The sequence below is a fragment of the Lonchura striata genome, chromosome W (assembly GCF_050655825.1).
Source record: "Lonchura striata isolate lonStrDom1 chromosome W, ASM5065582v1, whole genome shotgun sequence".
NCBI lineage: Eukaryota > Metazoa > Chordata > Aves > Passeriformes > Estrildidae > Lonchura > Lonchura striata.
The window spans coordinates 16,613,112-16,634,393 of NC_140743.1; the positions used below are offsets into that span (position 1 = coordinate 16,613,112).

Sequence of the window (21,282 nt, forward strand, 5' to 3'; positions counted from 1 at the left end):
GATTAGCCCTTGGGGTGTACCCTCTCTCTCTAGCTGGGGATTGTTGGGTGCTGATTCTGGGGCCTGTGACTCTCACGGGTGCTGTATTAACCTTCCTTATCTCCTCCCTCATCTCCTTTTTAAACTCCTTAATCACAGCTGAGATATGAGCCTGCATTGGGCCATTAATCATACTCTCATAATTCCTAAGTTTGTTGGCAACAGAACCTATTGTCTCCCGGTGGGTGTCAGCATTGATCGTTGCAATGAAGGTGGCGTATTGAGATGGCCCAAGATTTGCCAGACTCCACAGCATTTGTCCCGTACACCTGACCTTGTCAGGATCATTATTGTGTCGTCCATCCCTCCCAAAGAGTACCTCCAATACTGCCACTTCTCTCAGCTGTTGGATCCCTTCCTCGAGGGTCTTCCAGCGCATTCTATGATGGTGCTCTTGCATTCTCTCTCTGTGGATAAACCTCTCCCTGACACTCATTAAGAGCCGCTCCCAGAGAGAAAGGGACCCTGGTTCCCTTACAAAAACCTGATTTATACCCGAGTCCTGGGTCAAGGGTCCCAAGTTCCTTGCCTCACCACCGTCCAGCTGCACGCCTGTACCCATAAGATCCCAAACCCGGAGTAGCCAGGTAGCATAAGCCTCACGCCCTCGTCGCACAATGTCTTTATGCAGATTGCGAAGACTTTCGTACGTCAGGGACTCGGTGATGATAGCAATCTCTGGCTCCCCTGTGGGTTGTGAGGTTCCTCCATTCCTGTCCCTATCTGCAGGGTGCTCTGCTTTCACCTTAGACTTCCTTGTTTCTACCGGGGCCACTGCTGCTGACCGTGACTGCCCTTGTGGTTCAGCTGGAACCTGGACAGTTGTAACATTAGTGGGTTCCACAGCTGTACTATTAGACTGTCCCTCCTCAAGGCAAAGGGCCGGTTTCTCACCAGCTGGGGAAATGCACTCCTTCAGCATCTCTCGTATCTCCTTAACCAGAACCCTCACCCAATCTGGGCGGTTCATTTCTGAGGTGGGCTGTGGGGCAGGGTCAGGCTCTGGAGCAGCAGCATCTCGAGTCTGTGGTGTAGGTGTGAGGGTAGTTATCCAGGTTAATCTTCCCTTATCTCTGAATGCTAAATATAACAGGACTATCAGCAACACCACCCATTGTATGGTATCATTAGCACTTATAAAGGATCTTAACCCTTTGAGAACTGGTGGAGCAGACCCAAAAAGATGGTTAAAAGGTTGAGAGAAAGTTTGCCCAGGTGCTATTTCCTCGCAGTAGGTACCGTTATTAAAGTAACCCCAAAAACATACAGTTAACGTGTGATAGCTATGAATCCATGTACCTGCCTTCCAGAGGAAATTAAAGATCCATGAATTCCTCACCCAATTAACCCAGAAGCCAAACTTGATAACAGACACCGTAGCCTTAGTTATAGGACCCATTTTTAGATAAGGGTCTGCAAATGGGAAAAGTATAGCTACGATCACATGCTGTTATAAACGAGCACAATAGGCTGTTAAATCCAATTAAAAGGATTTATTAATAGCAGAAAGCGAAAGCAAACCAGCGCGCGCTGGGCGGCAGTCGGTTCAACTACCGCGCCTAGCTCCCCGTTTCCCCCCCACTTATTGGGTTGTCTCTTCCGGGTGTGTGACGCTCTGGTGACGCTCCAGTGTCTCTTCTGCGCAGGCGCACCCTGTTGTTAGGTGGTCGTTCTCTGCCTCTTGATGGCGCCAGTGGTCTTCTTTAAGGTTGTCTCTGCGACCTGGAAATTCCCTCAAAAACAAGAAATGTTATCTCGAGGCACGTTTACATGTTTTGCCAAGTCTGTAACGGAACTATCCTTGAAACATATCTATTTGCTTAGGTGTTTGGGTGTCTAGTAGCAGCCTTTTCAAAACAGTTCTAACTCCCTAAAAACTTCGTAACGAAGTCAACCTTGAAAGATAGTCACTGGAATGCATGAGATAGACACTGGAATGCATGAGATAGACACTGGAATGCCTGACAAGATGAGAACATGTTCAGACAAGTACAAGCTCTAATTAAAACTCTATTCTGTGAATATGAGAGACTCTATATGAACAAAAAGGCCTTATTTTCCTAACAATATCCCCCCTTTTTATTTTAACCTCCTTTTTGTTCATTAAAGCGTTCTAACTCTTTCTTGCTTAACTCTAAATACTCTTCAGTCTCTACTTCGCTAAGTGGCTCATACTTTGGCTTTACTATCATTAAATGTGCAGCTTCTAACCTATTTTTCACTAGGGTAATAAGTTTGCTAAGGATACATGGTCCAAAAGTAAGTATTAGAATTAGTAAAATTACTGGTCCCGCAAGGGTGGATAATAGAGTGGTCAGCCAGGGAGAATATGTAAACCAGGATTCATACCAACTTTGCTGGGATTCTCTTTCTCTTTTTCGTTGTTCTATTTGTTTGCGTAACTCAGCCATCGTGTCTTTTACAATACCTGTGTGATCTACATAAGTGCAACATTCTTCTTGTAAAGCAACACATAGTCCCCCTTGCTGTAAGAACAACAAATCTAATCCCCTTCGGTTTTGGAGGACTACCTCAGAAAGGGATTTTACTGATTTAACTAGTTCACTTATGGCTTTATCTATTCTACTTAGATCTTCATCTACAGATGTGCGCAGAGCTTTCATACCTTGGGTTTGACTTACTAGGGAAGCGACCCCTGTTCCGACTCCCGCTCCCCCTATGCTGAGCAAGATTGCTACCGTTAGTGCTGTAAGTGGTTCTCTCTTAACCAAGTAGTGTTCAGGGGTTTGTTGATGTTCTAACACGTATTCTTTTGGGTGGTATACGATTCTGGGGATTATTAGAACTTGAATGCAGAAGTCTGAATTATTAAAGGCTTTTACCGATAGGCAGGGTGTAACTCCAAGTTGTTGACATACCCATTTAGTATTGACTGCTGGCATAAGCCAATCAAAAGGTTTGTCTGTTCTGTTAATGCTTATTGTTGTGTTGCAGAGGTGTCGCATATCTGCAGGAATTTTTCCTACGCATCTTCCTTGCCCACTAACTTGGGACAAGGTAATGCCTGGAACATTATCTCCTTCTTTTTTCCAGAGACACTCCTTTGGATTTGTACCATTTATTTCCCTTGCTTCGGATGTAATCCCAATAGCTTCATAAAAGGGTGGATTTATCATATAGCAAAGCCAACATCCTTTAGTTAGGTTAGGATGGGTATGATTTAGAACCCCAAAAGTAGCTTGCATGATTTTCCATAAAGTTGTATACCTCTGCACTAATAACTGAGGTTCTTGATTACCTTTGTCTATAACATTATCTCTGGCTTTATTACTTTCTTTTAAGTCATTGCTTATTATTGGATTTGGGCCTATAGGGCTAGGGTCGTGCGGTGCTACTTCTTTTTTTATTTGAATCAGATTTCCCGGATCATGTCCTTCTATCCAATGCCTAACCCCCCATGTTTTGCCTATTAACCACCCAGAATCGCTTGGTTGAGTGATATTTAGGTAAAGAAAGGTGCAGTTCCCAAGTAAGTTTTTCCCAGTCCAAGGCCACTCTCGTGGTCGTTTACATCCTACTGGTCCATGTCCTACCTTTAAATATTTATCTAATCCCCCACCCGGAGCCCACGCTGATGCTATTGTTTCACAGCCCCAATAGGCACAGTAATAATGTTTGGGGTAATTACAGTATTGCTTCCCTGGGTTTGAAGCGGGGCACATATAGAAGCTTGTTAAGTTTAACAGTCGCCCGCATTTTAAATTCCGAGTTAAATCACAGATTCCAACTTTGAAGCTCGGTGCTCCAGGTCCCGTTATTGTTTGTAAAATATGACGGGTATCGTGATCTTCCCATCTGCTTAAGGTCCATTTAAAGGGTTCATGTGAGTTAGCTGTAGCACTCTGAAGGGGAAACCATACAAACATAAAAACCCATAGGATTGAGTGATACGCACTGCAGGGGAGGATGTTACTTATCATGCTCAGTTTTACATTCCCATTTTCCCTCATTCCGTTGTCACCATTCTCATACTCATGATGATTTACGTTCTCTTTCAAGGTTTGGGAGGGCCCCTCATCCCCACTATCTACCTCTCTGTCTCGCCTGTCAACTTGGTTGCTACAAGTTACAGGGCAAGCCATCTTCCCGACAGCAGAGATATTCTTCAGGGGTGGGATCGTTCCCTCTCTCCCACTTTGATCTCCGGGAGATCCAATTTTTTGTATTCAACTGTGGAGTGTCGCACCTGAGTTTTTTAACTAATTTGCGACACTTAACCTGGACTATATCCGTGAGAAACGGACCCAGGGGCTCGTTGGAATGGTAACAGTGGAATTCAGGGTTGATTCCCTTTACGAAAACCTCCCACCACTCAGGGGATCCTTTAGTCAATTCCCGAGTGGCAACCTTGTAATTTAGTACTTCAGATGTCAATTTGCGCTGCTCCAGCCAGCAGCGTTGACATACACTTTTTGGAGCTCTCCCCTTTCTGCAGTGAGCCCACCACAATCCTTTACAGATTTTGCAGGAAAAACAGGCAAAAGGGTAACAACGACAATCTAACCAACTACACCTTACTCTAATACTTTGATGTTCAGCGTGGCCCTCCCCTTCCCAAGGTCTCTGTTCTTTTTCAAGTCGGATGAACCGATAGAAGGGCTGCTGGGCTGAATCCTCTAGACGTTTACAGTATCCTGGAGGTTTTGTTTCTCCAACTAGTTGTACTTGCAGTTCCCAGTTATCTCCAACCCAAATGTCTTTAGAGCTGATAGAGTTCATGAAAATTATTTGTAAGTTCTCTTTACTGTTAGCTTTAAATCCCCCGGCTTCCCGTCAATTTTCCAGCTCGCTTCTTTGGAAGCTGTATGAAATCGAGTTGGATCCACTGGCCCCTTTATTCTGCTAGCATGAGTCCATCCCTTCTCTGCTGTACGGACTGCGGAGTCAGTGGTGATTAAAACCAGGTATGGTCCGTCCCACTTTGGGGTGATCGAATCTTCCTTCCAGCTCCGGATGAGGACCCAGTCGCCGGGTTGTACCTGGTGTAACACAAGATCTAGGGGTGGTCTTTGGGCCCACATCCCTTTTTCCCATAACTGTTTTTTATATTTCATTAAAATGGTTAAGTATTTATTAATACTTTGATCAGTAATATTAGGATTGGTTTGAACTTTTTCTAGGGAATAGGGCATCCCATATAGCATTTCAAATGAGGATAGTCCTACATCAGCTCGTGGCTGAGTTCGAACATTTAATAATGCCAACGGCAAACATTTTATCCAGGATAATTTAGTTTCTAGTGTTAATTTGGTGAGTTGTTTCTTAATTTCCCCATTCATTCTTTCTACCCTTCCCGAACTCTGTGGATGCCAGGGAGTATGTTGTTCCCATTTTGTGCCCAGAGCTTCTGCTAGCATCTGTGTTATTTTTGAAGTGAAATGGGGGCCTTTATCAGAGTCTATCGTTTCTGGGACCCCATATCTAGGTATTATTTCTTCCAGCAAGGCTTTTGTTACTGTCCGAGCTGTTTCTCTGGCAGTAGGGATTGCTTCTACATAATGTGTTAAATGGTCCACTATAACCAGAAGATATTTTAGTCTCCCTATCTTGGGGAGCTCAGTAAAGTCTACTTGTAAATTTGAAAAGGGCCTCTTTGCCACTGGCCTCCCACCCAGGGGTAGCTTCCTTAGGTTTCTTCTGTTTACTCGTAGACAGGTTGGACAGCTTCTAGTAATCCCTTTCGCTAAGTCATGTAGGCCCACTGTCATATAATGGGTGGCAAAGTGATCCACCAGTCCTTGAGCGCCCCAGTGTGTTCTCTGGTGTAATTTACTGAGCATCCGCTGGGCTATGGCTCTAGGTAAAACTTCCCTCCCATCCTTTAACAGCCATTTCCCTGATTCCTCTTTTATTCCCAATTTTGTAAGCTTCTCTTGTTCTTCCATTGTAAATATAAGCTTATCCTGGGTAGTAGACCCAGGGTTCTTTGGGGTATCTACAAGGTCCTTCCTAATTCCCTCACTTAAGGTTAATGTCTTGATAATTGCAGCTTTCTTTGCCTCATAGTCTGCCGCATTGTTACCCCTACTCCGGTAATCCATTCCCCGTTGATGCCCTTTTAAATGGACCACTGCTATCCTAGTAGGGCCTCTCAAGGCCCTCAGGAGGGCTATTATTAGTTTCTGATGGATTAAGTCCTTTCCCTGTGAATTTACGAGGCCTCTCTCTTCCCATAATTTTCCAAAAGTGTGCACCACCCCGTATCCATATTTAGAATCTGTATAGATGGTCCCCTCTTTTCCTTTTAATAGTTCCAAGGCTCTTAGGATAGCGTATATCTCGCAGGCTTGGGCTGACCATGTTTTGTCTAGGGGTCCAGATTCGATTACTTTTAAATCAGCCCCCCCCACTATGGCATATCCTGATCTCCTTTGCCCCTCAACTACTCTGGATGACCCATCAACAAACAATTTTTCTCCAGTCTCTAATTCTTCTTCCTCCAGGTCAGGTCTAATTTTGGTTTGTTCTTCTATAGTAATTACACAGTCATGTATCAGTGATTCAGTTTCGGGCTCTCCGAAGAGGAAGGAGGCTGGATTTTGTAATGAGGTGGTTTCTAAAGTGAAATTAGGGGTTTCTAATAGAATCCCCTCATATTTTAGGAGCCTGGCGTCGGAGATCCATTTGTCTGCTTTTTGTTGCATTACACTCCGTATGTTATGTGGAGTTAATACCTTCAGAGTGGCATTAAAGGTGATCTTCCTTGCTTCTTCTACTAACTCCGCACAGCCTGCAATTATTTGTAAACAGCCCGGCCATCCCCTGCTTACAGGGTCTAAGATTTTAGACAGATATGCAATAGGTTTCTTTTTCCCCGCCCAGTCCTGGGTAAGTACTCCATAAGTTACTCCATCTGCGATATTAACAAATAAAAAGAAGGGCCTCTTTAAATCTGGGAGGCTTAGGACTGGAGCATGGACCAGAGTTTCTTTTAATTCTTGGAATTTAGATTTTTCCTCCTCTGTCCACTTGAGGTGCCCGTCTTGGGTAAGTTTTTGATACAAAAATCTTGCCTTCCCACTATAGTTCTCAATCCACTGCCTACAATATCCTGTAAGTCCTAATACCTGACGAATTTGCCGTTTACTTTGCGGTAGGGGCAGAGATAGGATTGCTTGTACTCTATCTGGATCAATTCTCTTTTCTCCCTTTTTCAAATAATGTCCCAGGTATCTAACTTCTTCTTCTACAAATTGTAGTTTTGCTTTAGAGACTTTTAATCCTTTTAGTCCCAGGAAATTCAATAGTTTAATACTTTCCTTCCGGACTTTGTCTTCTTCTTTACCTGCTATTAACAAATCATCCACATACTGAACTAGCTTTACCTCTGGGTCTGTTTTATAGTCTTGCAAAATTTGTTCCAGGGCTTGCCCGAATAAATTAGGTGATTCCGTAAAGCCTTGTGGAAGTACCGCCCACCTGAGTTGCTGTCGCCTCCCCGTGTCAGGGTCCTCCCATTCAAAGGCAAAATAATCTCGGCTGGATTCGTCCAGAGGGCAAGCCCAAAAGGCATCCTTCAGGTCTATTACACTATACCACTCATTTTCAGGTCCCAGTTTGCTTAAAAGAGTATAGGGATTCGCCACTACTGGGAATCGGGCCACGGTTCGCTTATTAATTTCCCTAAGGTCGTGCACCAGCCGATAGGATCCGTCTGCCTTTTTTACCGGGAGTATAGGGGTGTTAAAAGGCGACATGCAAGGCTCTAGCAGTCCTTGGTTTAACAGCCTTTCAACCTCAGGTTTTAACCCTCTCCTCCCTTCTAGTGAAATTGGATACTGTTTTATTCTTACCGGGATTTCAGGATTTCTGATTTTCACTGTAAATGGGGTTATATTTAATTTGCCCACAGTCCCTGGATTATACCACACTTCGGGGTTTATTTTCTCTTCATCTTCTAAACGGAGGGAACAAAGTCTGATCTTTAATTCCTTCTCTACCACCTCAATTTGAACTCCCAATTCAACAATCAGGTCTCTCCCTAACAAATTGTAATCCGCTTCAGGAACTAATAGGAAGTCACCCAACCCCACTTTAGTTCCCGATTCCACCACCACCCCTTTGATAATTTGTACTTCAAAAGGTTCCCCCTTAGCTCCTATTACCGTGGCTGTCTGTTTTGACAAATTACAGCCCTGAGGCAGAAATTGAATAGTAGATCTTTCTGCCCCTGTATCGACCAGGAAATCTATTTCCTGGCCTTGGGGACCCACCTTCAATTTTATCAAGGGCTCTTTCTGATGTTTCCTGGTCCCCATAAAATAGAGCCCCTGACTCCCCTATTCGATTTTGAACTCCTCCTCGTCCCTTAGCCTCCTCCTGCACTCCCTCTTGAAATGTCCCTTCTTACCGCAATAATAGCATACCCTTTCTCCTACCTTTCCCTTGTCACCCCCCCCTTTCCGAGTAACTCTCTTTTGTTCTTCCTCTACCCGCCTGCTTTCCCTCACTGCAGCAACCATCATTTTCACCTGTCTTTTTTGACTTTCATCCTCTCTGCGGACATAAACCTTCTGCGCCTCTCGCAATAATTCTGCTAAATCCCTGTCTTGCCAATCATCCATTTTCTGTATCTTTCTCCTGATATCATCCCAAGATTTAGAGACAAACTGGACTTTGAGAATTGCCTGTCCCATTGGGTTATTCGGGTCTAATCCCGAGTACAGCTGGAAACTTTTCCTTAACCTCTCTAACCATTCAGTGGGGGTTTCATCCTTCTTTTGTCGGTCGTTAAATGCTTTATTTATATTCTGGCCCCTAGGAACGGACTCTCTTATGCCATCAATTAATATGGTCCGAAAGTCCCGCATGTTAGCTCTATGGGCCTCATCCTGGTTATCCCAATTAGGATTCTGGAGAGGCCATTTGGTATCGGCCGGCTGCTGGGCATGCGCGGGCAGGGCATCCCAGGCTCGCATTCCAGCAATTCTTATCATGTTCCTTTCCTCGGCCGTGAATAAAATGTTAAGTATAGCTTGTAATTCCTCCCAGGTGTATATATTAGGACCTAGAAATTGATCCACCCGCTCTGCCACGCCCAAGGGGTCTTCTAGCAAATTTCCCATCTCCTTCTTAAAGTCTCTAACATCCCCCGAACTTAAAGGCACCGAAATAAATCCAATCCCCGGCTCTGGTCCCCCCATCGGCATTTCCCTTAAGGGAAATAGTTTGCCTTGCGTCTTACTTCGGGTAAGAGGACCACGCGAGCCTGAGGGTTGATCAGAGTCTGAGTCTGATTCTTCCTCATCCGATTGTGGAGGAGGAGGGGGTGCATTTGGTGCAGGGGGAATATAGGGCGGGGGTGCAATGATTACTTCTTCCGCTCGCCCCTTCTTTTTCTTTCTCCCTGAAGCCTCCGAGAGTTTAAACACGAGCACCTCCGGTTTTTTCTATCCAGACTTGGGCATAGGCACTCTCCTCAAGGTTAGAAGGTTGTTTAGCGTGTACCCAACCATTCAACAGTTGCTTTACCCAGTCCTCTGAGGATCCAAAGACGGGCCAAAACACTCCTTTAGAAATCTCTTGTCCTCCCCATACTTCTATGCAATAGTGTATCATCTTTGCCTTATCCTTTCCAGGTGCCCCCGGAAAGTGCTCCCAATTTGTTAGCATAAACCCTAAGGGACTCTCCTTAGGAATTGGGGGAAGTTTTACCCCCACCGGGGAGGGGGATTTATCCTTGCTTCCCCCCTGCCCCATGTCCTCCGGAGTACCTTCAGTCACTCACGACAGCACAATCGCTTCCCCTGGTTCGTGGCCCAGGCCCTCGCGGGCTCTGGAAAACGCACTACTGAGGGTCCACACTCGCTTGGAGAATCCGGCTGCCGGTTCTCCTCTCATTCACACACACACTCGCCGTACTCCGGGATCCCGAACCCCGCCCGAACGGATCCCCTTTATACTCACGCGTCCTGCGTCTTCTCTTCGTCCGGACTTTTGTGCACAAAAATTACGGGGTACCCTGGGCCCGCTTCCCTTTCTTTGCTTTCGCTCTCTAGGCTTTTAGGTTCGTCGGTCGGGATGAGGGTAAAAAACCCCGGTCTGAGTCCGCTCAAGGGAGCGGAATCGTGGCGCCCCTCTCAGAGAGAGGTTCCCCAGATCCCGATCCGAGTCACGGCACCAAATTGTTATAAACGAGCACAATAGGCTGTTAAATCCAATTAAAAGGATTTATTAATAGCAGAAAGCGAAAGCAAACCAGCGCGCGCTGGGCGGCAGTCGGTTCAACTACCGCGCCTAGCTCCCCGTTTCCCCCCCACTTATTGGGTTGTCTCTTCCGGGTGTGTGACGCTCTGGTGACGCTCCAGTGTCTCTTCTGCGCAGGCGCACCCTGTTGTTAGGTGGTCGTTCTCTGCCTCTTGATGGCGCCAGTGGTCTTCTTTAAGGTTGTCTCTGCGACCTGGAAATTCCCTCAAAAACAAGAAATGTTATCTCGAGGCACGTTTACATGTTTTGCCAAGTCTGTAACGGAACTATCCTTGAAACATATCTATTTGCTTAGGTGTTTGGGTGTCTAGTAGCAGCCTTTTCAAAACAGTTCTAACTCCCTAAAAACTTCGTAACGAAGTCAACCTTGAAAGATAGTCACTGGAATGCATGAGATAGACACTGGAATGCATGAGATAGACACTGGAATGCCTGACAAGATGAGAACATGTTCAGACAAGTACAAGCTCTAATTAAAACTCTATTCTGTGAATATGAGAGACTCTATATGAACAAAAAGGCCTTATTTTCCTAACACATGCCACCCAAACCAAGGTAAACTAGACCACATGGTGATGCTGAAGATGTTTTTACACACAACAAAACCAAATTACTTAAGAACTGTTAATCCTTTTTCCCTCTCAATGCCCTCGGGCCTCACGTTGATGCGCCAAATTCTGTCTTGGTTAGACAAGACAGGAGTCTGTGAAAGAGGGCAAAGCCTCCTGTACAATGGAGAACGGCAAACCCCCCTCCCCCTGAATTACCAGGATCTTTAAATTAAAAGGCTCTCAGGCAAAGATATGGGAGTGGGAGTAACAATTCTTTACTAGGAGAAAACTGGACAACAATTTAAAAAAAGGCAAATGCAATCGGTACAAACAAAACCAGTGAAAGAAAAAGTCTAGAACCTGAGGAATGCCAGTACAGTTTTGCTGGGACAATTGCTTTCCCTTGCAATAGTTGATGAGTTGCAGCTGAAGTGGTGATCTTTAGAAGGGTATAATTTTCCTCTGAAGATCTGGTGGCAGTGGGGGCCAGTCTTCCTCTGCGCCGGGGTTGCCTCTGAGCTCCGCTGCCGTCGCCTCTGCGCGCCGGCTGCTTCGCTGCGAGTGCCGCCGAAGAGAGAGCGAGAGAGAGCTGCTTTCCCCGGGAATCCCGCGCAGAGAGAGAGAGAGCTGCTTCTCTCGGAGTCCCGCGAAGAAGAGAGAGAGCTGCTTCCCCCCTCTGGGTGGGACCCCTCACGGTGTTACATTTTTTCAGCCCTTCATTAAATCAGTCAATGGTGTATAAACAAACCATTGCCTCTACAGGACAAACCATTGTCTCTGAGAGAGATAACAAAAAATCTGTCTAACCGGTTCGCCTTCGACAGATGGCAAATGGAATACAAGCTTATCTTACAACCCAGGACACCTTCCCGGTGAGGATCACCAGCCCGGAAGGGAACCAGCCGAAGGTATATACCCCAGTAAACCCAAAAGATGTACAGTCAGTTGTCAAAGCCATTTCAAAAAAGAGATTAATTTGGCCATGGTCTCCACCCTAGTCAATAGTCTCTTTAGCAATAACAACTTCTTTCCTTCAATATTATTAAGAACATGCTAAAAGGAAAAAACACAACCCACCCCAAAACCCTGCCCCCAAAAGTCACTGATACCCTGACCGGCCATGCAAATGCCCTCCAGAGAGGCTGCACAGCTGAGTCAGACACAAACCCAATCTTTCGTATCCTAAAAGCTACCTTTCTAACCCTGAATGAAACCAAACCGAACCTAACTAATTCCTGTTGGCTTTGCTATGATGTTCAACCCCCTTTCTACGAAGGCATTGCTCTAGACACCCCCTTCAGTTACTCCACAGCCAGTGCCCCCCACCAGTGCAGATGGGACACTCCCCGCAGAGGAATCACCCTGAGTCAAATCACAGGACAGGGCAGATGTTTTGGCAATGCAGCTTTAGCAAAGCAGAAAGGCAACTTCTGCACTCAAGTTGTCAAGCCCAACAGAAAGATCAATAAGTGGGTGGTCCCATCCGCATCTGGGATGTGGGTTTGCCAACGGTCAGGAGTGAGTCCTTGTGTGTTCCTTGCCAAATTTAACGACTCTATCGACTTCTGTGTCCAAGTTCTGATTGTTCCTAGAGTCCTGTACCACTCAGACGAAGAGGTGTACCACCTTTTCGAGGAACCCAACAGACTCCACAAAAGAGAAATAATCACAGGTATAACTATCACAATGCTGCTCGGCCTGGGAGCAGCTGGCACAGCCACGGGTGTCTCAGCCATCACAACTCAACAGCACAGACTCTCTCAGCTGCAAATGACAATCAACAAAGACCTGCAAAGGATCGAGAAATCCATCTCCTATCTAGAAAAATCAGTCTCTTTGCTTTCAGAAGTAGTTTTACAGAATAGGCAAGGACTAGACCTCTTGTTCATGCAACAAGGAAGACTGTGTGCAGCCTTGAAAGAGGAATGCTGCTTTTATGCAGACCATACGGGAGTTGTTAAAGACTCCATGGCAGACCTCTAAGATAGGCTAGCTCAGAAAAAGAAAAACAGGGAAAACCAACAGAGCTAGTTTGAATCCTGGTTCAATTAATCACCTTAGCTGACCACTTTAATTTTCTCCCTGGTAGGTCCACTGGCAATACTGCTTTTAGCTGTTACCATAGGACCATGCCTGCTGAAGAAACTAGTCTCGTTTGTTCAGGCCCGTCTAGAACAGGCGAACATTCTGTTTGTAGGCCAGCAACAAATGCTATAAACCAAAAACTGCAAACACAGTCAGTCGCAAAAGCCTTCAAAACTCACCTTGCGAGAATTACTCAGGTTTACCAAACCCCTTTTTCCTTACCAAGTTACAAGTTTATACCTCACTCCAGTGCCTATATCTACAACTACCTCATTTTATTTATGAAAAGGAGGGTGGAGATGTAGTAGATAGGGACAAGCGAACGGAAGATCTCGGGATGTGATGGAAAGAAAGACCCTTCCCCCTCTCCTCCTCCAGCACGTTATCTATTACCCCAAAGAATGTAACCACACCTAACCCAGTAGTTTTCCACTCCTGACTAACCCTAGAGACCCTACCAAACCCCCCTGACGTAGCAAAGTCCCCCAAGACTATTTAAACCCATGAGATAAGATAATAAACACTTTCAACCATCCACCACATTGGTGTCAGCATCTGATGTTGGCCTGAGTAGCCCGAGCTAGGCCGGGCTGCCGTGCTGTTCCTTGCAACCAGGTCGCCTTGCCTTCCCCTGAAGGCAATACCCGGGTAGAGAAGCCACCTGTGAAGGATGGCCACGTAGATGCCCATGTCCCCAGAAGTAGAGCTAATGAAGAGCAGCAAAACAATCAGCAGGTAGATCAGGCTGCAAGGATAGGGGTATCAAAGATAGACCTTGATTTGGGAACACAAGGGAGAGTTGTTCCTAGCACGATGGGCCCATAATGCCTCAGGTCATCAAGGTAGAGATGCCACCTATAAGTGGGCACGAGACCGAGGGGTGGATCTAACCATGGACAGTATTTTTCAGGTGATCCATGACTGTTAGACGTGTGCTACCATCAAACAGGCCAAGCGGGTGAAGCTCCTGTGGCATGATGGGCGGTGGTCCAAGTACAAGTATGGGGAGGCCTGGCAGATTGATTACATCACACTGCCCCAGACATGCCAAGGCAAGCGCTACATGCTCAACATGGTAGAAGCCACCACTGGATGGTTGGAAAACTACAATGTGTCTCATGCTACAGCCCGTAACACCATCCTGGGCCTTGAAAAGCAGGTCCTTTGGAGGCATGGTACCCCTGAGAGGATTGAGTCAGACAATGGCACTCTTTTCTAGAATAGCCTTATGAACACCTGGGCTAGGGAACATGGCATTGAGTGGGTGTACCACATCCCCTACCATGCACCAGCTGCAGGCAAAGTGGAGAGGTACAATGGACTGGTAAAAACCACCTTAAAAGCATTGGGTGGGGGATCTTTCAAAAATTGGGAGCAACATTTAGCAAAGGCCACCTGGTTAGTTAACAGCTGAAGTTCCACCAATCGAGCAGGTCCTGCCCAGTCTGAGGCACTGAATATAGTAGACGGAGATAAAGTCCCAGTGGCACATGTCAGAGGTTTGTTAGGGAAATCAGTGTGGACCAATTCTGCCTCGAGTACAGACAAAGCCATTCATGGGATTGTCTTTGCTCAGGGACCAGGTTGATAATGCAGAGAGGTGGAACAACACAATGTGTACCTCAGGGAGATCTGATTGTGGGGTGAAACTAATGCTCAAATACCACTGATTGCTGGATGTTTCTGCCAGTGTCTGTACATGAAAACACACAGACATGAGACAGAAGGAAATGTGTAAGTGTCAAAGGTTTGAGCAAGTGAAATAGAAGGAAATGTGTAAGTGTCGAATGTATGAGTAAGTGAAAGATACAAGTTTTAACTTGATGGAGTTTTTACATGATGTTGAAGATATGGAGATAAGGGGTGGAATGTCCTCGGGTGACATTATGGTGTTTGTATCTCCAATTGTGTGTTCTGTTTATGTTTGATATTATGTTCTGTGCTTTCAGAATTGACTCTGAAAGTGAAGGTTTGTTTTGCCTTCTGTTATGAGCTGGTTCACCTCCCCCCATGGTCTGCTGTCTAGAAGAGTCTAGTGCTGGCTGGCTGGCTTTGCTTGCTTGCTTTCCTTGCTTCTGCTTTTGCCTTTGCTTCCTAGTAAGTTTAGCTAAGCAGTCCAATTCTTTCCCTGAACTGTTTCTTTTCCTTTCCTTTTCCTTTTTCTGAATATCATCCAACCTGCTCTGGACTGGGACCTGGGAAAAACCGAGGAACACTGAGAGCCTGCACTTTGTGATCTGCAGCAGCCATCCCCAGTGCTGGAGAGCAATCCCCAGCATCCAGACCCAGGCAACCACTCCCAGGAAAGACTTTCTGGACTTGTTCATCTCTTCAGAGTGGTGAAAGAGTTTTGTTGTCACCTGGTGTTGTTAATTTTTTTTTTTTTTTTTTTTTTTGGTGCTGGGGAGTTCTTTGTTTGTTAAATAAACAGGTTCTTTTCCACTTCTCTCTGAGAAAATTTTTTCCCAAACCAGGTGGGTGGGGAGGGGCCGTGGGGGGTTTGTTTTCTGGGGGCTCCTCCCAGAGGGTTTTCCCCAAATTTGCCTTAAACTAGGACAATATCGTATTGGAAAATTACCCTCCATAACAAATATAGTATTCAATTCAATATTTGCAAAGAGCCAATAATTTAATCTGCATTTCTCATGGCTACGTCTGTAAAAGTTAACATTTTGTGAAAGCCAGAACTATAATATATGTTTCTCACACTGTTTATAAACTAAAATATAATCTATAAATGATGTTCTGAGAATAAAAGCTATACAGGGGCCTGGGCATTGGCCACAAAATGCTGACAAATTATGCTATATCAAAAGCAGTTACAAGTGATTGCAAACTGTACTATATCAAAATAATTTGTGAAAGCAAACAACTACATAGTTATTTATAACCTGACTGTATTGGGAAATCTGACCACATAAGCATAGTAAGGTATTCAAAGTCTTGTAGGTGTACTAGAAAATACTTGCCCTTGTAAAACACATGGAAGGCTCTGAAAGATGCTCAGTAATGCTGAGTATTCTAAGTATAACTTAAAAGCATGGTGTTCAAGTATTTGGGTGCAAGTATGAAAACTAGCCTAGCTGTGTTCTTTCATATTCTTCCCCCCCAGTAAGGGCATAATTTTGGGATCAGTTCACTGGCTTGTACTGATTTTCATTATGGAGCCCTCAGTAAAGAAACTAGAAGATATTTTACACAGTGTCCTGGTTTGAAAAGCAAAACCAGTGAGAAGCTCTAAGTCAGAAAGACAATTTATTAGGAAAAAAAGGAACAAAGAACCAAATACACACAATAGCACAAAATAAGAATCACTGACAAAGTTAGAGATACAACCTGACACTTGCTGGCTAGGGCAGTGGTGGCATATGTGATTCTGTCCAAGCAGTGGTCCTGTAGACTGATGTAGTTTCCCTCTGGAGGTCCAGTGTAGAGAAGGTCTCAGCTGTTCCTCTTGGAAGAGGGGATCTTCTTGCTGTCTGCACAACCCCACTTATATCCTTGATGGCATCATTTGGCTCCTTCCTCTGGGCAGAGCATCTCACAATAGAATGCTGTGATCTTATCAGTCATGTGGCTAAAAGAACAGGTCCTCCTGGAGGGACTTATCTCTGAGTCATGAGATAAGGAAAGAAAGGGTGTTGTGGTAGCGCGGCAAACACTCCCTTCACCGCGGTTCCCCGAGTGGAAGCCGTGCTGGGCTGCGAGAGGGAAGAGAACGGGCAGCCGCTCCCCCTGCGAAGCTCTGCTGTCCCAGTCGGTGGCGCAGGAACAGACGAAGGCGACACGGGACTTGGGGGTGAACAGGATGGTTTTATTCAGTGAGCCCCAAGACTCCCTCGGGAGCGGGAGCAGAGGTTTTATACAAGAATTCAGGCGGAGGGGTATAGGAACAGCAACCAATAAAGGAATAGCAGGGGAGGAGTTTAGGGCAGGACTAACATATGACAAACCTATCAGGGGAAGCAAGGGAGTGGAATAGCACAAAGTAATCAATAGGGTGTTGAGCCTCACTAAATAGACAGGGAATGCTCTGGAAGCAGAGGAGTGGGCTAGGATGAATGACAGGGAAGGTTCCAGGGAAAGGGGCAGGGAAAGGGAAGATTGACAACTGGGGAGAGGAGAAGATTAGGGATGGGGGGGGTGAACAGATATTCAACAAATATTAAATGAAAGAAAAACACACCACCGCATCTCCCCCTTTCTTTTTACAAAAGGAAGAATTCTGTGGTTTAAGCAAATTAATAAAACATGCAAATAATATAAAATTATAGCATATAAATAATATAAGCTTCATTAACAAAATACAACAGGATCATATGATAACATTGCAAATTACTTAAAGGACATGAAAGACACATCATTGCATTTATAGGGCTGGAAGGGTAGTAACGTCCTTGTCTTTTTAAATGCCTCAAATACCTCAACCAGACCTGCTGCATACAGGTAGAAGTTAGGAATCCTATTTATTTGAATCTACTTCTGCTACAGCTCAACTATTAACTCAGAGCCAGTAGCTGGCAGGAGACTGGGTGGTGCTCGGGCCTGTGGCAGCAGAGGGCTGGAGGTGAGTGGCCATAGTGCCAGGAAGGACACCAGGCTGTATGAAAGCTGGAGAGAATATTAGAACTCTAGCTGGCTATACTGCTCCTAAATCAGACACAAGACTGCACAAAACTTGCTGCTTTGCTGCTCTGAGTAACAATCTAAAATAATGTAAATAATTGAAACAATTGAAATAGAATTGAAATCAGATAAAAACCAGGTGATTGAAATAGAATGAAATAGTTAACAGAAATTAAACTAAAAAATTGAATTAGAATGATTAAAATCACAACTATCCAATTTAAATAAAATAATTAAATGGAATTATCGGAATTAAATACAATAAAAGATCAACTAAATATAACTAATAAATTTTTAAACCTCGCAGCAATGCAGCAAGCCTCAAGTGATACAGTAGCTACGTGATTCCTGTAGCAATGATGGTCACAAACACAGCCTTTAAGTCAAAAAATATCAGAAAAGACTGAATTAATTATAATTACAACAAAACAGCTTAATATAAAATTCCCTTTCGGGAATGACCTTTCTAGGCTAATGGGGACACAGGAGGAGTCAAAAGAAAGATTTTTTGATATGTTTTCCTACTCAAATAATAACATTACACATTACAAAAAAGGTGTAAATCGAAAGACATTAAAAAAGGATAAACTAATTACGATTACAACACATGAAGCACATTAAGAGTTAATATAACGTATACAAAATTGTACTAACTGAATTCCAAATCAAGGGTAAAAAACACAGCAGAATTTGTAACTTGATCCGATTTAGAACATGATTTGTCGCGGCGCTTCTGATGTTTAGCTTCTTAAATTCTTAAAGCAGAGTCAGCGGATAGCGAAAAAAGGCGTAAATCGAAAGACATTAAAAAAGGATAAACTAATTACGATTACAACACATGAAGCACATAAAAAGTTAATATAATGTATACAAAATTGTACTAACTGAACTCCAAATCAAGGGTAAAAAACACAGCAGAATTCGTAACTTGATCCGATTTAGAACATGATTTGTCACGGCGCTTCTGATGTTTAGCTTCTTAAATTCTTAAAGCAGAGCCAGGTCAGCGAACAGTGACGTGGTTTGTCCAATTTGAATGTTTGTTTGAGAGGTGGGCATAATATCTTGAGTATTAATTAAATGAGATTATCTTTCTTTCTATAAAATATAACTCAACAAACAGATTATTCAAAAAATAATCAAAAGCAAAAAGAGGAATTCGTAGTTAAATAAAAAGGAACATTGGGTAGGGTACATTACGGAATAGGATAGGGGGGGGACTAGAATGCCGCTACCTTAGGGGGAAAACAAGATGACGGATCCCCAGTCCCAGGTTTCGACTCTATTTCCTCGGGAGAAGGTCCCTCCCGATCCTTCCCCCCGGAGGAAGAGCCAGAAGAAGGACGGGGGAATATCCAACCCCGCCTCCCCCAATAGGGACTAGCCTCGTGCAGGGATGGTGCAGGGCCATTGAGGGAGAGATGGGACTGGCGGGAAACCAGGGGCGGAAAAGAAGGGTCAAGGCGGGAAAGCGGGTTCCAAGTGGCGTGGCCAGCGCCATCTTGGGAGGGGGTGCCGGGTACACTGCACTTGGCCTGAGCAGTGTCCAGCAGGGCACTTGGGGCGGCTCGGCCACAGCAATCCCCAAGGGAGGATAGGGAAAGGTTTAGGAAAGTCCGAGGGGATGGGGGCATAGGGAGCTTCACAGAAGCAACAGGGGAAATGTACAGGAGGGGGGCCCGACGCAGCTGGATGTTGGTGCAATGCGTGGGTGTAAAGGGCCTCTTTTAACAACCCTCCCATAGTTAACGTGTCACCTTTAAATGTCCCACTTGTGTCTTCTCTACCCACTCCGTCCAGCCCAGAATGGGGAGGGGAGGATAGAGAAGACAATATTTTCGAGGGGAAGAAAAAGCGATCTAATCTGGGTTGCCACAAAAGACTGGGCGAAGAATAGCACTCAGTGCTAACCCCCCCCAGAAAAGGAAAACCCACCCGCCTGCCAGGGACATGCAGGGATACAGCCCCAGTCTGGGCGCAGGCGGGGGTTAAAACGCAAAAAGAAAAGTAGCAAACCCAGCCGTCCGTCGGGGCGGCCCCCACCCCGTCTAGCCCACCTTACCCTCCGGGCCCGGGCGGAGATGGCGTGAATCTTCTCCTCGACTCGATGGAAAAGTCGCGCTAAAACTGGGGATGTTCCTTCCCGGTTTGGCCCTTCCGGAGGCTTAGGTGTTCCCGTTAAACCAAAGCTCGTCCCCGAAGCCTTGGTTTCGGCCACTATCGGCCTCCGGTGGTCTCACTGCAGATGCTGACCGAGGAACCTCTTCTCGGTCAGCCCTTCTTCAGGCTCCCCCGAGCCACTGCCAAACCGCCCTCTTTGTCCTTAGGTAGGTCTGCCCGCCAAAAAACTCTGCAGCCCGGCCGTGGCTGCTCCCGGGCGGGTAGAGAGCACAATGACAAGGGCAAAGAGGGTCCCGGAGCCTCAATCTTCTTCGCTTGGCGCTCAGCTCCTCTTAGCATCGGGCAGAGCTCCCACGGCCGTAGATGTTCCTCTTCCCTCCTTCTTCTTCTGTGAGGCGGGCGCCCCCACGATTTTGCCCGTTTTTTCTACAAGACGAAGGAGGGAACCATCCTTCTGCTACCATTTGTTGTGGTAGCGCGGCAAACACTCCCTTCACCGCGGTTCCCCGAGTGGAAGCCGTGCTGGGCTGCGAGAGGGAAGACAACGGGCGGCCGCTCCCCCTGCGAAGCTCTGCTGTCCTAGTCGGTGGCGCAGGAACAGACGAAGGCGACACGGGACTTGGGGGTGAACAGGATGGTTTTATTCAGTGAGCCCCAAGACTCCCTCGGGAGCGGGAGCAGAGGTTTTATACAAGAATTCAGGCGGAGGGGTATAGGAACAGCAACCAATAAAGGAATAGCAGGGGAGGAGTTTAGGGCAGGACTAACATATGACAAACCTATCAGGGGAAGCAAGGGAGTGGAATAGCACAAAGTAATCAATAGGGTGTTGAGCCTCACTAAATAGACAGGGAATGCTCTGGAAGCAGAGGAGTGGGCTAGGATGAATGACAGGGAAGGTTCCAGGGAAAGGGGCAGGGAAAGGGAAGATTGACAACTGGGGAGAGGAGAAGATTAGGGATGGGGGGGGTGAACAGATATTCAACAAATATTAAATGAAAGAAAAACACACCACCGCAAAAGGGATTGCAGCTCGAGGTGGTAATGGAATACACCCCAATATTATAACCTAGGACATAATCCACCCTTTATTCTATTACCACCTATACCCAAACTAACATCTTTTTACAAATACAGACTGAAGCTTCACATACAGTTCTCACTTAAAAATCAGTCTCTTTGTGGTACACAATGGGTTTTCCCGTCCTTTTGCATTACCCACCAAGTGTAACCAGGTCCTTGAGCAAAAACAATCCCACGGATGGGTTTACCCCTGCCTGTGGTGGGGTTAATCCAAACAGTCTTTCCTAGAATGCCTTTCATGTGTATCACAGGAACTTTGTCTCTACTGTGTGCAGGGGTTCAGACTGGGCCGGTCCAACTCGATTGATGGATCCTTGGGTGTTGACCATCCAGGTGGCTTTTGCCAAGTTCAGTTCCCAGTTTCTGAAGCTTCCTCCACCAAGTGCCTTCAGGGTCGTTTTAAGCAGTCTGTTAAACCGTTCAACTTTCTCGGCAGCTGCTGCATGATAGGGGATATGATATATCCATTCAATACCATGTTCCCTGACCCAGGTGTTTATAAGGCTGTTCTTGAAATGGGTTCCATTGTCCGACTCAATTCTCTCAGGGG

The 21,282-nt window shown here is 45.6% G+C and overlaps 1 long non-coding RNA gene and 1 pseudogene across 1 annotated transcript; one reads left to right on the forward strand and one right to left on the reverse strand.

The window, feature by feature from the left end:
• Positions 1-21,282, forward strand: part of LOC146763114 (5'-AMP-activated protein kinase catalytic subunit alpha-1-like) — a 106,404-nt pseudogene that overhangs the window by 65,738 nt on the left and 19,384 nt on the right.
• Positions 1,518-10,813, reverse strand: LOC110480303 (uncharacterized). Its single transcript, XR_014952617.1, has 2 exons — positions 9,967-10,813; positions 1,518-5,039 (listed from the first exon to the last, which is right to left on the reverse strand). It is a non-coding gene; the product is annotated as an uncharacterized LOC110480303 (long non-coding RNA).